The sequence below is a fragment of the Magnolia sinica genome, chromosome 14 (genome assembly GCF_029962835.1).
Source record: "Magnolia sinica isolate HGM2019 chromosome 14, MsV1, whole genome shotgun sequence".
NCBI classification, from domain to species: Eukaryota; Viridiplantae; Streptophyta; class Magnoliopsida; order Magnoliales; family Magnoliaceae; genus Magnolia; species Magnolia sinica.
The window spans coordinates 58,226,766-58,242,579 of record NC_080586.1 but is presented as its reverse complement, the minus strand read 5'-3'; the positions used below and the strand labels follow the sequence as shown (position 1 = coordinate 58,242,579).

At 40.0% G+C, this 15,814-nt stretch overlaps 2 long non-coding RNA genes across 3 annotated transcripts; both read left to right on the top strand.

The window, feature by feature from the left end:
* Positions 1–746: 746 nt before the first annotated feature.
* LOC131225821 (uncharacterized) lies at positions 747–11,107 on the top strand. The gene is made up of 3 exons (XR_009161573.1): positions 747–1,044; positions 2,742–2,799; positions 10,911–11,107. It is a non-coding gene; the product is annotated as an uncharacterized LOC131225821 (long non-coding RNA).
* LOC131225820 (uncharacterized) lies at positions 3,460–5,259 on the top strand. 2 transcript variants are annotated; one of them, XR_009161572.1, is made up of 3 exons: positions 3,460–3,553; positions 3,994–4,059; positions 4,950–5,259. It is a non-coding gene; the product is annotated as an uncharacterized LOC131225820 (long non-coding RNA). The 2 variants fall into 2 exon arrangements; XR_009161571.1 differs by having other exon boundaries at positions 3,994–4,782; positions 4,950–5,249.
* Positions 11,108–15,814: the final 4,707 nt, after the last annotated feature.

The following is a 15,814-nucleotide window of genomic DNA, read 5'->3' as shown; positions in this document are numbered from 1 at the left end:
ATAAATTTTGTCGGTGAACATGACTTTCCCCGACAAAATATGATTTCGTCGACAAAAGATTCCCACCACGACCAAATATGTTGTCTCCACCATTTACAACAACGGCTCGGATACTTTTACTAACGAAATTATTTATCGTTGGTGAAAACAATTTTCCCGACGATTATTTCATCGGTAAATGTAATTTTTCCCGACGAACAAAATAGTTCGTCGGAAAATATCGGAGATGCTAATTTTACCGACGTTATACAATATCGTCGGTAAAAAGTAATTTTTTACTGACGAAACAAATCATCAGTAAACATGACTTTCCCCGACGAAAGCATATTTCGTCTGCAAAAGATTCCCTCCACACCCAAATATGTTCCTGCCCGATGAGGGAGAGGTTAATTTTACCGACGTTATACACTATCGTCAGTAAAGGTAGCATATGATTTCAATTTTTGTGGTTGATCATGGATGTTGAGTTGTAATTTTTGTTTTTGGTGTAGTTAATAAGTATATTTGTATCTAAGATTATTTTTTAACAATTGATTGAATGCAATATATATATATATATATATATATATATATATATATATATATGTGGGAAAAGGTACAATGAGCTTGAGCGTACGCCCGCTCCTGTGAGGTCGAGACGTGGTGCGTCAGGAGCCGTCCGATCAAGCGGATAAATGTGTCATGAATATCTTACTTATTAGGGCCGTGGATGTACACGAATTGATATAAGGTTTAAAAAATAGTATTTTTTTGCAAAACACACCCATTCCCTTCTCTCTCCCTCGTGAGAAAACCAATTTCCAGCCCCCAACTCCCTGTCTCAACCCCTCAATCTCCCTGCTGCTCTCAAGTGCCCTTCTTTCTCCCTCTTGAAAAAACCCATTTCCAACCCCATCTCCCTACTGTTCTCTCCCTACCTCAGCCCCTCTATCTCTCTCCCTCTCTCTCAAGTGGCAACGGAAACCCCCCTCTCCCTTCCAATGTCTCTCTCCAACATAAGTGGCCATGAAAGCAATGGACCGCAAGCACGCATGGTACCCTCAGGTATATCTCTCTCTCTCTCTCTCTCTCTCTCTCTCTCTCTCTCTCTCTCTCATCTTTTGATGGGTTGCAAATGTCTTTCTCAATGTTTTAGAAAATTTTCTTCCTTAAGTTATCCATCAAAGGTAAATTTTTTTAATTAAAAATTTTGAATTCATTTTAAAATCCATTTTCTAATCATTGCTCTAAATCTTTCATCTTCCTGATTATTTATTTATTATTATTATTTTTTAATGTTTGAATCTCTGTTTAAAGGTTTGGTTTCTAATATTCTAAGGGTTGTTTTCCTCTCATGCAGGTATGAAGAGAAATTTTGATTGGCCATTTAGGGCCTGTTTGGATATGCGTTTTGGGATGTATTGTATTGTATTAGAAGTTATGAGTTGACGTTTAGTGTGTTTGGATTGGAGTGAATAGGATTTGAATCCCATGCGTGTGAACACAAACTCTAACCAAATTTTCAAACTGACGGTAGAGTTGTCAATACTCCGCATTCATTACGCTGTATTTGGCAGCGGATGAAAGTTTGAAATTTGTACGATTACAAGATATCTGGTACCTATGCAGTGTAAGATTGGAACTGTTCATTTGGTACATTTCAATGTGAAAATCATCTGGGCTAGAAATCAGAAAGTTTCATATGTCAAACAGGCCACTTGACCCAATTAAGATTGTACAATGCGCAAACATAATACTTCATATCCAAACATTGATCTGTATAACGTATTGTATACTATGCCAAACAATACCTCCTATCCAAACATTGATTAGTATTTGATTGATTTGGATATATTCTGAAAACCATCCAATGTATACATGAACAGTACCCAAATAAATACAATAAAATACTATACACAAATTCAAATAGGCCCTTCTGTACTCCACCATGAAACTATCCTTCTTCAGTATCTTTTTCCGATTCTATTATATTTTTCAATGTATAAATCAATGTACATACAGTGAATTTTCATCAAGGTATTTTGACATTTCATTTCTGTAAAAATTTTTTTTTTTTATGTTCTGTATGAATAGGGAACCGGCCTATTTGGTAGCTAATCTCTACATGTGTGATGCGTTTTTTGTTTATCCCATCCATTGATCCAAGGGCCCTACCTTGGATAAATCATGTCCGAAACATCTCTCAAATTGGAAGATTCTAATCATTAAATATTGTCTTTTCTCCGTTGAATGTGGACCGTTGGAGCATTTCTTCTTAACCATGTATTTGCATACCCAAAATGGAAAAGGTTAGAGTTTATCAAATGAAGATATTTTTGGGGCACAGTTCATCGAAGATGGACCATTAAAGCAATGGATGGGTTGAACCAAGCATTGGCTCCACACCTATGAAAGGCATAACCACACATTGCAAGTCATGAAAAAGGGAAAACAAATATGCATGTGCCTAGTACATAAGATGGAATTTTTATAAGTACCAATGGTTGGCTCTTACACTATTAAAGAAGTTAATAACTTCTCTATACTAAATTATTATCTTCCAAAGGCAACCATCACAAACAAACTGCATTGTAAAGGCGGAAAATAGAATCAGCAACTACAACAAAGTAATACAAAAATTCTCCCAAACACCAACTACAACGATGGGGTCATGCTGTCCAGTTTTGGACGCAATTTTGGTTGGTCGAAGTGGATATTGTAACATTTGATTGGTTGGTCGTGCTGTCCATTTTTGGATGCAGTTTTTTTGGTTGCAGTTTGGGAACAGTTTGGATGCAGATTGATTGGCTGGTATCTATTGTTTGGATGCTGGTATCCTTTTGGGTTTTCTTCTTTTCCAAGATTTTCAACATTCCTAAACAAAAGTTAAACACAATCCCATCCTGGGGTTGGTTTTGGGTGAGCTTTGAGCATTACATATACGAAATAGCTTTTTCCACCTGCTAGTATGAAGGCTTGCTCATTTCTGATTAAACAACATGCTGCATTTCGGCTGAGGATCGCAACTTTGATCCATATGGCTAACTACTAGTAGTGAGATTTTGTGGAAGAATGATCAATTAGGTCGACCAATCATGTAAGAGAAATGTTTGACTTAGCCATGCTGAGAATAAACAAGCCTGCCAGTACACAATGCGATCCATAAGAGACCCCTCACTACAACAAAAAGGGGATTAGTTGGCACTTTCGGAGTTGCATTGTACCGGTGCTGAGCAGAATAGGGCGCTGCTAAATGAGGTGTACAAATTCGCGCTGCTAAATGAGGTGTACAAATTCAAAAAAAAAAACCCTATTCATTCCTATCCCAGCCCCCGACTCTCTCCTTCTCCCCGCCCTCTCTCTCTCTCTCTCTGCAACTCCACGACACCTCTCTCTACAACTCTATGAACGGACTCTCTGCTGCAACTCCAACAACTACCCACTGCAACGCTCTCTCTCTCTCTCTCTCTCTCTCTCTCTCTCTCCCCATTCTGCCAAGCGAGAGCTCTCTCTCAATCGGGCGGCGAAGAAACCTCCATACGTGGCACAATCACTCTCGATTTCCCTCTCTTAGGTCTCTCTCTATCTCTCTCTGTGTGTCAATGTCGCCCTCAATCTCTCTCTTGAGATTAGTATCTTCAATGTTGAAACCCTAATTAGGATTTTACAATGGCGAATTCCTAATTAGGGATTTAAGATGTTGAAACCCTAATTTGGGATTTACTATGTTGAAACCAAACATTTGAATCTTCATGCTATTATCCTGCGGGTACGAAACGTTTGAATCTCCATGCATGTCATATGCCATATTTTATAGATCATATACCTTTCTTCTCTTTTCTTTTTCCATATATACTCACCCCGATTTTGCCCATGTCAGTTAGTTCTCAATTGCTTATGGATATGTTCATTTAGCTAATGTTGGGTACATGATGTTTGAAACACTCTTGATTTATGCATTGTCTTTAACTTACCTGCTTGATCTTTACTCCTACATTAGCTCTAATTTTCCAGCATTGATTCTGATTGGAAGTTTGTTACTGGATTTTAGGAAGGAATTGGAATTTTGTAGAGATTATTGTAAGTGTTGTTTGTGTATATCTTGTTTTGAGTTGTTCTTGTTCCATTTTTTTCAGGATTATTTGGGTAATTTTTGCTGTATGATTCTGTTATCTTGAGAAATCTAATATTTGAAGTAGGACTGAGTCTGAATTTTAGAGATTTCTTTTTTTTTTTTTTTTGATTCTTTAGTGGGTTTGAAAATTTTGAGAATGGCAACTAATTTCTGAACACAACCTGTTTGTTAGATGACTCCTTTCTTTCTACTTCTGGTATTATGGTAGTATAGCTTTTTGTTGTTGTATTACTGAAACTTGGAGGAAAGGGTGCATCTATCTGTAAGGTGGTGTAAATAGTGTGATTGCATGTTTTGTATTAGTGTAAAGGGTGTCTGTAGTTTTTAGACCATTTTTTTGTTTTTGTTTTTATTTTTTGTGTATGATTTGCAATAGAGGATTTCCAAGACTATTTTCTCAAGTATAGATGGAAAGGCAATTTGTGGCACATGTGCCACTGCCTGGATCAATAAAGAGGAATGACCCATGCAGGGCTAGCCACCAAACATGGAACATCATTAATAGCTTTGACCATCATTGGTTTAAAATGGAGCCACACCCACATTGGTACTTTTCTTCATTGTAGGTGAGTTTATGTGGTTAGTTACACTCTTTTCAGGTGATTACGCTATAGTACCGGGCACTAGAAATCCTCCTTGGATCCTAACATTACTCCTGTTGATGTGTGGTAAGTGGCACTACACCAAAATCATTAATTAGGAACAACTACTATTTTTTTTTCTGCGGAACTGTGATTTATGTGCGTCCACTTCCTGCTTACAGAGTTTTCTATCTTTTTGTTGGTCTTTTCTTTCTTCCTTGAAGATATTGATCATGGCCTCTGTGTTTGGGCAGCTAGAAAAGCGAGAAGCTGCAAGGAGACTGCAGGATTTGTGGAATGGGATTGAAATACAGCCATAGTTGTATGTATTGTCATCTAGAAAAAGAAAAAGATCAACAAAATGAGACTAGACCAAAATGAAACGACAACTAGCCAAACACTTTACTGCACTTTTGTGTGGCCACTTTGAATCAGTGGGTCACCTGGTAGAGGCATCTGTTCAATTATTCGTGACAGATCACTGTAGTTGGCTTGAAAGATGCATTTGTTTGATTATGTTTTGGGGAATTTCTTTTCTTCATGTCTTTTCTTTCCCCTGTTTTTGTATAGACTCATAGACAAGATTTGACTGGTGTTTTTATTAATAGAGGAGTCAATCTAGACCCATTAAGCAAGTGATCAAGGGTAAGAATTGCTTAATATTCATTTACTTATTCATTTGTCAGTTGGCACTACACATTGAGCAGTTTAAGTAAAATATATAATCAATGGCAGGTTGGACTGGTTGTGTATGATTCACAAGTTCCAATTGGTGCCACTCTTGAATACATAGATGGGCACTACATGGTAAATCTCCTTCTATTAATATACATGCCAAGCTTTTATTTAGGGAAAAAGATATCTACAGCTTAGTGCATGCTTGGATTTTAATTTGAGCTTGGTAATGTTGAATCTATTTACATTTTATGCCTATGAAATTTCTAATTGAATGTGTTCATAGTTACAAAAGCGACAGGTCTTTCTTTCCAGTTATGGTGCTTGCTCCTGAGATGCTTTGTGGAGAGATTTTGTTTTGGGTAGTGGGCTGGCCTTTTTCGTGACTGTTTAGAGATATAATAGTAGTTAAAAACATTATGACTCATGTGTTTTGAGTATGGGATCTTTTTTTCCAACTGCTAGATTGATGATTTATTCTTGATTTTTTTAATCTTTGTTTGATCCGTTAATAATGCATGCTTTGCTTTGTGAAGGAAATATAGGCAATACTTAGCCAGCGATCATATGCACACTTTTCAGTTTGTTCAAGTGCAGCCTAGGGGTTCAACTTTCTTGACCCTTGGACTATTGGGACAGATCATGGATAGGTCATGCCCTGTTTTGGCTCTACTAATTTTCATTTGATGCACTCTTTAACGAAAGCAACACATCAATGGTAGAATTGAATGTAACATAAGTATGTGCACACTAAAGATTTGAGGCAGGGTGAATTATCAATCAGGTCCAACTATCTATTTTCTGTATATTAGGTGGCAGATTCAAAATACATCAATGCTATGCTCATCAGGTAATTGGTGTAAATCATTCCTTAATGGATTTGGTGGACATTTATTGGATGGTCAAATGAGGCTGTCCATGAGGTGGGTCCCTCCATGTAGATGCCTTGGCCTGAGAATAGGCCGGTCCAATCATCAGGCCGGCTATACTTTCTCTTAGCAATCAATTGGTTCTTTAAGCTGTTTATCTTGTGGTGCGCAATACCCTATGCTTCATTGTCTTACTTCAATATATTCCCAGGTTGTGATTTGGAAACAGTTGATGCCACATACTATTAGCTGTGGTACATGCTTGCTAGTCATGTAGGTATCACTCTTACTAGGTCTTGCTATGCTTTTTCTATGCGGTATATTATTTATTTGATTGATATTTTTCTGTTATTCTACCATAAATTTCTTTGCTCCCATGAGCCGCTATGCTAGTTCTGACAAATGGTGAAAGCCTTGCATAATGCTGGAATTGAGGTATGGTAGATCTTCCATTGTGAGCCATGCTAACTGATTGACATGTATTTAAATTTACTGTCTTCCTTTAATATATTTACTTTGTCACCTAACTTGTTATGGACCATCAACTGAGATTGACTAAAGGTCGTTAAGGTTGTTTTGTTGAGACATGAGTGACAATCTTAGTTAAAAATGCCATGACCAGCCGAATCTCGCACTGGGCTGCTTGCTTATGTTCTTTCTTCTTAGCAATTGCTTTAGCTCTTAAATGCTACAGAATTCAACTAAACATATGTGCATATTCCATTTGCTTAAATATTTAACTACAGCATAATTGTCTTGTTGCTGATTGTGATCTCTTTCACACTAATCTATTTACAGGTTTATTACATGCTCGATGTTGACAACAATTCTCAATTGCTTAATTTCTCTGGATGTGGTACTTCCAATCATTCCCTTCAATTTGTCCAGCCTTTTCCATCAAAGTTCTTTCTTATGACATCTTTTAAAGCCAACTCTGTTAATATACTATTAAGCTTCATTTCCTGATGAACAATGCTAAGAGAATTTGTGGCACACATGCGATATTTGGGCCACCGTCATGTCATGATCACGGTGAAACAAATCATACCAAACAGAGCATGGGAAAGACTGTTATTTTCCATATACTCATATATGAGCAATAGCTGATTTCCTTCCATACAGCATCCATAGAGTTTTACAAGATGCGGGTGTTGCAAAGCAGAAATCATGCCCATCTCATCCACAAACTGATACAGCATCCATCGAGCTTTACAAGATGCGGGTGTTGCAAAGCAGAAATCATGCCTATCTCATCCACAAACTGATACAGCATCCATAGAGCTTTATAAGATGTGGGTGTTGCAAAGCAGAAATCATGCCTATCTCATTCACAAATGGGTATGCAAATCTATTTACAATTGGGGAATTTTTGTACTGGGTTTTGCATCATTTGATGTTTTGGAAAAGCCTGCAGTTGTTCCTTGCCTGATTTGGTGTTTCTGTAGGAGGAGCAATCATACAGTCACAACCTCTTATTGTTTTGGAAAAGACTAAGTACATTCTTTTGATTACACAACTGGCTTGAAGTATTTTTTAGAATGGTGTGATCGTACCTATACAAAAAGAAACTTGAGATTGTGTGTGCATGGTGTGGGTATGTACATATGTTTGGGTATGTACACAGCTCCTCTTCAAAAGTCTCACTTGGATCTCCTTTTCTTTGCTTTCTCTGAAGTCTTATTTTGTCTAAAATGTGAGTATGTTGTTCCTGCGGTGGATCTGTTGTACAGATAACCAAGGCTAGCGAGATTGGGTCTTCCACTATGCCCCACAAAGTCAATCTGATTGATTTTGAAAACAGTGAGGGTAACCTGATTGTATCTAATGGAACTCTAAACAACCTGAGCACGAAGTTACCCATTTCACGTTGGCAGGTAATATAGTTCCGTTTGCATTTCGTTTCTTTTCTTTTCTTTTGTAGTTCTGTCACTCTTTGGTGTTGGTCTTCTTATAAAGAAGAGAGTCTTGATCTGGGCTTGTTGAGCCCAACCCTTGCAATGGGTTTTCTGTTCCTACTATCTGAACTAATGGTAGGTGCATCTGGAAGTTCCCCATTTATGGTGGGGAGGAATATTGGCGTGGTATTAGGGCATTCCCTCCTTGCCTATAAAAGTGCACTTCAGGGAATTGGGAAGCTTCAGGTAAGCAAACCCCAACTGAATAGCTCCAAGGCCCACTTTATCGTGGAAGAGGCTGCCCCTGACACGTCCATTGGTTTGGCTACGAATTTGTTGGTGGTTGGAGTATATAGTCTTTAATAACCTGGAATTATCAGGAGGAATTAGTAAAGACGAATTGAAATAAACTTTGCAAGTGACGAGTATTTCAGCCTCTTTTCTAATAATCTTATTAATGAAACTATTCATTAAATGGGTGGTTCCCAAGGGGCCATTGTGATCCATGTGCCTGATATCCACGCGGTCCATTTATTTTGATAGTTCATTACAGTGCAATAGTCCAAAATAGAAGCAGATTCAAATCTCATGTGGACCACACCATAGGAAATAGGGATGATTGAATGCATGCCATTAAACACTTCTTTGGAGCCACCGAGGATATTTATTTGCCATCCAAGCTGTTGATAAGGTCACAAAGACATGGATGAAGGGACCACCCAAGTATCAACTTAATTCAAAACTTTTGTCGACCTAAGAAAATTTTAATGGTAGGCGTTCAATCACCACTGTTTCCTGTGGTGCAGTTCACCTTAGATTTGGATCTGCCGCATTTTCTGACTGGCCTAAAATGAGCTGGTGAAATACATGGAGGGCATGGATATAATATACATACATCATGGTGGGCCCCACAAGGATCCACTATGATCCACCAAGCCGCTTCAATGACACGTGTCATTTCAATAACCAAAAGTCTCCTGCTTGTACTTTTGCTACTATTTTTTTTTTTCTTTTTTTTTTTTTACTTTTACAATTTGATTCGGTTGTGCATCCAAACAAAGCTTAAATAGATATAAAATATTGGTTTTATTGAGCAGAAGTAAGGTCTAAGTCTTTGTGATATGTTGAATATGTTTCCCTTTCCTTCCATCTGTTTTTATTTTCGTAAATGAGAAGTGTCAACCTAACTTCAATACATGCTCGGTAGATTAAATCTTTGTGAGGGAAAATGGTGTCAGCCCTATGCTTTTGGGGGTGTAAAACAATGTAAGAACATCATTAAATTGATTCCAATTGAAGGTCTAATAAATTTATTTTTCGACCAGCCTAACATCATGTAATTCTAATACTATTTGAATGACTTAGAACCATTTGGTTCTTTGGTGGAAAGCTTTTAGCCCTTTAGTGAAATTGGTGGGAGCTGCTTTGATGGTTTTGTTCATCTTTTCTGGTACAAAAGTGGAAGTTGATGGATCAAATCACAAGTATAAGCCTTTTGTATGCAAACAAAGTGGGTCTTTTTCACAATCCAAGGTAATCTTTCTTTTTTTTATTTTTTCTTTTTGGGTCTTTTGAAAATTATGTAGATCTGTATTTATCTTGTTCTCTTTTCCCAAGACAATTTTCAAAGGGCTAATGGTGGGTGATCCACTCTTCTCGTTGCATACAAGTGGGGCAATCCAGAGTTCAAATCACTTCAGCCTTTTGACACCACTCGTGCTAGGAGTAAGACCATATAGAGGATTTGTTTTTATTTATTTATTTACATTCAAGACCATTTATTGTAATATTTTATTTTTTATTGTGTGGTAATATAAATTTTGTTTAATATTCAGTTTTATTTGTATTGCATCATTTTTATGTTTCAAATATTTAAAAAATACAGGTTTTGATTGAATTATATATAATAATAAAAAAAAAAAAATTACTGGCGTGCTAGGGCCTCACAAATCCGTACAAAGGCTTCTAGCGGCGCTTGTGTAGAAATCTTACGAAAAAGTGTCCACAAACCATTTTTAGTGGCGCTCTAAGTGATTTTTACCGGCGCTTTTTTGTGTCAGAAAAACATACAATTATCGGTGCTCAGAAAGGCGCCGATAGAAGTTACTTAGCGCCGCCAATACTTTTAGCGACATACCCATTTATCGGCGCTTGACTAGCACCAATAATAGAATCACCGGCGCTTTTAGGGACTTATAGCGGCGCTTGTGAGCGCTGCTAAAAGTCTCTTTGTTGTAGTGCCTCATGGTTCACATCTTTGAAATGTGCTCTGATTCTACTCAACCTTACCTAGCTAGAACATTTGAGTTGACCTTTTGAGTTCTTGAACTAGATTGAAAGGAGCATAGGTGGCAAAGCTATTTCATATCTGCAATGCTCAAATGTTAAAAACTCTGTAGTAGTGCAGTTGAGGTGCAATGTAGTAGGTTATGACAGCTGAGAGTTGGCTTGTTCCTTTTGGATGGGAAGCCTTGCTGTAAAAATCAGGCTGCTGGCCTAGCGGATTTGACAGCTGGGCTGCAGTTTTCATTGCAGTGCAGCTTCGCTTCCAGGCTCATGTGTGGGTTGCTTGATTATCGAAGTTCGTGGCATGGCTATCTAATCCGCTGCCTGGAGGATCAGAGTATAGTCTCTCTGCCTGGTGCCTTTTGGATTGGGCTAAGAAATGGCTGATTGAGTGGGTTGTTTTGTGTTCCAATGGTGAGATTGCAAGTATGAAGACTTTAGATTCTGGGTCTCTTTGATCTCGACTCCTGGAGCTGTTGTTTCCCAAGAGGAGTGGCATTTTTTTTGTTAGCGTGGCTAAAGTTTGCAATCCAGCCCGATGAAGGAATAGGGGTTGTTTCTGTGGTCAGCAGGAGAGGCCGACAAGAGCTCTTCAGGGAGAAGTTTGCCCTTTCGAGCCCTCTCTGCAGCTTTCTGCTTTGCTTGTTATATGTTAGGTAAGGCCCGACTTGTGGAGCCCTCCTGAAATATATATATATATATATATATATATATATATATATATATATATATATATGTTTTTCTTCTTTTTTTAAAAAAAGTAATACAAAAATTCGCCCAAACACCGACAATGAGCAGAGATAAAAAGCATAGGAAAATTCGTTGTTAAAAGCATCAAACTGTTCTCTCATCCCTAAGAGAATTAGAGATATTATAAATAGCATCTTTGATAGCCATTCACAGATTATGGTGTCTGGTAACCTAGTCATGTAACTAGGCAGTGGTAGAATTAATTTTATGACGTGGGTTTCACCTTCGTGCATCTTGAGGACTCGTACATGTGAGCCCCACTTCTAATGTGGGTTGTCTATTATGCGGGCCGGCTTGGATGTGGGCTGCTTAATGTTAGGATCAACCTTTGATGTGAACTGTCCATCGTGTGAGCCCCACCTTCAATGTGTTTCCTCCATCATGTGGGGCTTGCCTTGGATGTGCGCCCATCTTCATTAAGGGCAAACCTTTGATGTGGACTGTCCATCATTCAAGGCAACCTCAACGTGGATCATCCATCATGTGGGCCCCGCTTCAATGTCCATTGGCTATCATGCGGAGCCCACCTTTTGATGTGAACAGTCCATCGTGTGGGCCCCACCTTTAATGTGGACTGTCCATCATGTGGGCCCCACCTTTGATGGGGATAGTTCATCATGTGGGGCAAGTTAAAAAGTAACTTATTTGGTGGTATCCAAACGGGCACTTAGTACCACCAGATTGCTGTTATTTTTGCATAGTAGTGGATGAAGAATCGACTAAACCAAGTGAATGGTCCAGATAAGTGATGCGAATGTCAATTGAGTTCAAATGCAACCAGTTGCATGGAAAGTTTCCATATTCAGCCACTTATCACTTATATTCATTTCTTGGGTTGACGTAGGGGCCGGCTATAACTTAAAAAATAAAAATAAAAATAACCAAAACCTTGATTTGGATATACCCAACCAGCTAGGTAATGTTTAGGATTATATTATGATTTGGTGTTGGTTATCTTACTAACCAAAACAAACAGCCCTCGCTTATCATCTATTTCCATATCACTGGGCTTTGCCTAAAATCTGGAACAAAGCCAATCGACAATCAAGTTGCACCTGCTGAAGCTCGTTACCAAGCTAGAAGACCGTAGCATCAATAGTAGCGCCAGTAGATGCCTTCGACACAACCCAATAAATAATAATTCCAGTAAAATCCTTACACATTCAACCCATTTACATGAATAATCCATGTAAGACATGTATCCAAACCCGTACTATTCCATAGGCTTCCGCAGTCCTCCTGGTCAAATTTCGGTGACTCGCGATTTGTAACCAGCATTTGCACGTAACCCTGAGTTATATCCCATATTCCAAAGTCGGCTCGACCCGAGACTTGTATCATTGCGACCGCACCGTCACCGTGTATTCCGCACCGAGGCGATACCCAGGCTGGGAGATGTGGGCCCGCGTTCAGTTCGAGAAAAACACTGCGCGTTGCGAATTCCGAGGAAATCTTTACGACACGTCATATCAATCCATCAATCCATTTAGTCAAATAAACTCATACCCTACCCATCCCTCTCTCACCCAAAGTCAACAACACCCATACTCATCCCATTCCTTCTTACCAATAAGTCAACAAGTACCATATCCTCCATTTATTACATTACATCTCTCTCTATCTTTTTCAAACCAATTCTCAAGCAATCCATGAAAGCCAAAACGTCCAAGCTCCAAGCTCCATCGATAAAGCTTGTGTGGCCCACCTTCTTACCTCCCATCTCCACCATCCAAAGTCCATCTCAACCGTTATAATTGTTCCTTTGGAGCTCTAGCATGTATTGGCGGAAGAAGGAAGACGAGATCTAAGGTGGGTGATTTTGTATTTGTCTGTGTGATTTAATGGCCCACATTGGTGGGACCCATCTTGACGTATGCATTGTATAGGGAGGGCCATAGTGGCAGGGTCCCTCCCTTTACCTCACCATCTCTCTATCTTCCTATTTTGTGGACCCCACTATGATGCACGTATCTGACCCATGCCGTCCACCTATGTAAGACCCACCACTGATTTATATGTTTTATACCTACACCGTTAATCTGTTCATCAAACCGTCCAGCAGCAAGGTTGCTGCAGTGGGACCCTAATGTGCATGTTTCTCCATGCCGTCCATCTATTCTGGCAGCTGCCACATGGGGCCCACACAATAGTATGTGTGAGATCTGGATCATTCAGCTGATGTGGGCTCAACTTGACCTGTACGTGTGGCACACCACACCGTCCAGCAGTAAGGACGATGGGTCCCACCTGGAATATGCATTGCATCCAGGCTGTCCAGGCCCTGGCGGCGCTGGCATATATTATATGTAATATATATTATATACAATATATGTAGAATTATATTATATCTATTATATATAATATAATATATATTACATCATACATTGTATCGGGTGGTGTATATGTGTTTAATCCTTCTGCCCAGCAGCGTGGGATTCACACACACGTGTGGACTCCATCGTGATGTGAGACGTGGACTCACGTTGATGTATATCTGGCCGTCCACCTGGCAGTAGGAGGGGCCCATCATGATGCGTGTTATATCCATACCTTCCATCATGATGTGGATTACATCCACACCGCTGGATGTATTCCACACCGTGCATTTGATGGAAAGCAAACACAAATATCAGTTTGATCTACAACCGGGTGGGCCACGTGTCCTTGGACCCCACCATCATGTGGAATACATCCACACCGTCCGTCCGTTCCATATCATCCCAGGCCCATGGGCCTGGGAATGTGGTAGATTCAAACCCAGGTGGAACGCATTGTCCAGCACGTGGACCCTATCTTGATCTACGTATTTTATCCCTCCACACGTGTGGGCACCACGTGGTGTATTTGCTGCATCCATGGAACCTACCTGCTGGGTGATGGCCGCACGACCACACGTGGGATATAGGACCCACGTGATGTATGTATTTTGTATCCACACCGTCCAGCTGTTTGGGGGGTGGAAGCCACCTGTTATATGCGTTAAATCCACACCGTGGATTTATGTGGCCCACACCTTGATGTTATATGTTTTATCCTAGCCGTCCAGCAACTGGACGGTGGACACCCTGATATATGCGCTTTATATACACTCTCCATTCAATTGATGTGTGGCCAGCAAGATGTATGTGTACATCCACACCTTCCGTCCACTTTTCCTTGGAAGTGGCCCACCTCACTCGTGTGGCACGTGTGAGGGTGGGGCCCACCTTAACGCATGTATGTATTTTACCTATGCACCGTCCAGGTGGACGGTGCATGTGAAGACACCCACCGCGATATGTGTAATATGAGTTCCACCATCCATCTGCTGGTGGGGCCCTGACCATGACATATATGTTATATCTTAATCGTCCATATGTCTGGACGTGGGCCCCATATCATGCTATATGTCGTCAGTAGGTTAGGTGGGCCCTGACCTTGATGTATGTTTTATATGGAAACCGTGTACCCATGTGGGCACCTTATGATGTATGTATTTTGTATCTACCCCGTCCAGATGATCTGGACGGTGCCATGTGAGCCACACCTTGATTTATATGTCCCATCTACACCGTCTAGATGTGCTGGATGGTGTTGGACTGCTTGGACAGTGCTACCATGCCCCGTCTTGATGTACTTTGCTTGAGGTACTTTATAGCCACGTCGTTCACCTATTTTGGCTGCCAACGTGAGGCCCATCTTAAATATGTATTGTATATCTATATCATCCACTTGTGCGGCCCACCGTGATGTATGTTATACCCCCCATCTTGATGTATATGAGGCCCATTGGTGCAGCCCATTAATACGGACCACTTGATGTATATTGAGGCCCATGGGTCGTAGCCCATTTTGATGTATTAAGGGCCCAGGGGTCGTGGCCCATCCTGATGTATATTAGGCCCGTCTGAGCAGCCCGTTGTGATGTATTTCCAGCACATTTATTAAGGTTCATTGCAATGTATATTAGGCCTTTGTGTGAGGCTGTGGGCCCACTATATGTTTGGCCATATTAGGACCACCGCTTGGGAGTAATGTTGGTTAAATGTCTACATTGATGGGCGATGATGGTTAAATGTCCACATTGTGACATTCCCTTAGGTTGATTGTCAAGGCTAATTTCGATTGACGTGACCGATTTGCCAATTCTGATTATCGATCGATTCCGATTGTCATGACTGATTGCCGATTTCGATTGACGTGACCGATTTGTCGATTCTGATTATCGATCGATTCTGATTGTCGTGACCGATTGCTGATTCTGATTGTCATGACCGATTTGTCGATTTTGATTATCGATCGATTTCGATTGTCGTGACCAATTGCCGATTCTGATTGACGTGACTGATTTGCCGATTTTGATTATCGATCGATTCGGATTGTCGTGACCAATTGCTAATTCAGATTGACGTGACCGATTTGCCAATTCTGATTATCGATCGTTCCGATTGTCATGACCGATTGCTAATTTCGATTGACGTGACCGATTTGCCGATTCTGATTATCGATCGATTCTTATTGTCGTGACCGATTGCTAATTTCGATTGACGTGACCGATTTGCCGATTTGATTATCGATCGATTCCGATTGTCGTGACCAATTGCCGATTCTGATTGTTGTGACCGATTTACCGATTCTGATTATCGATCGATTCCGATTGTCGTG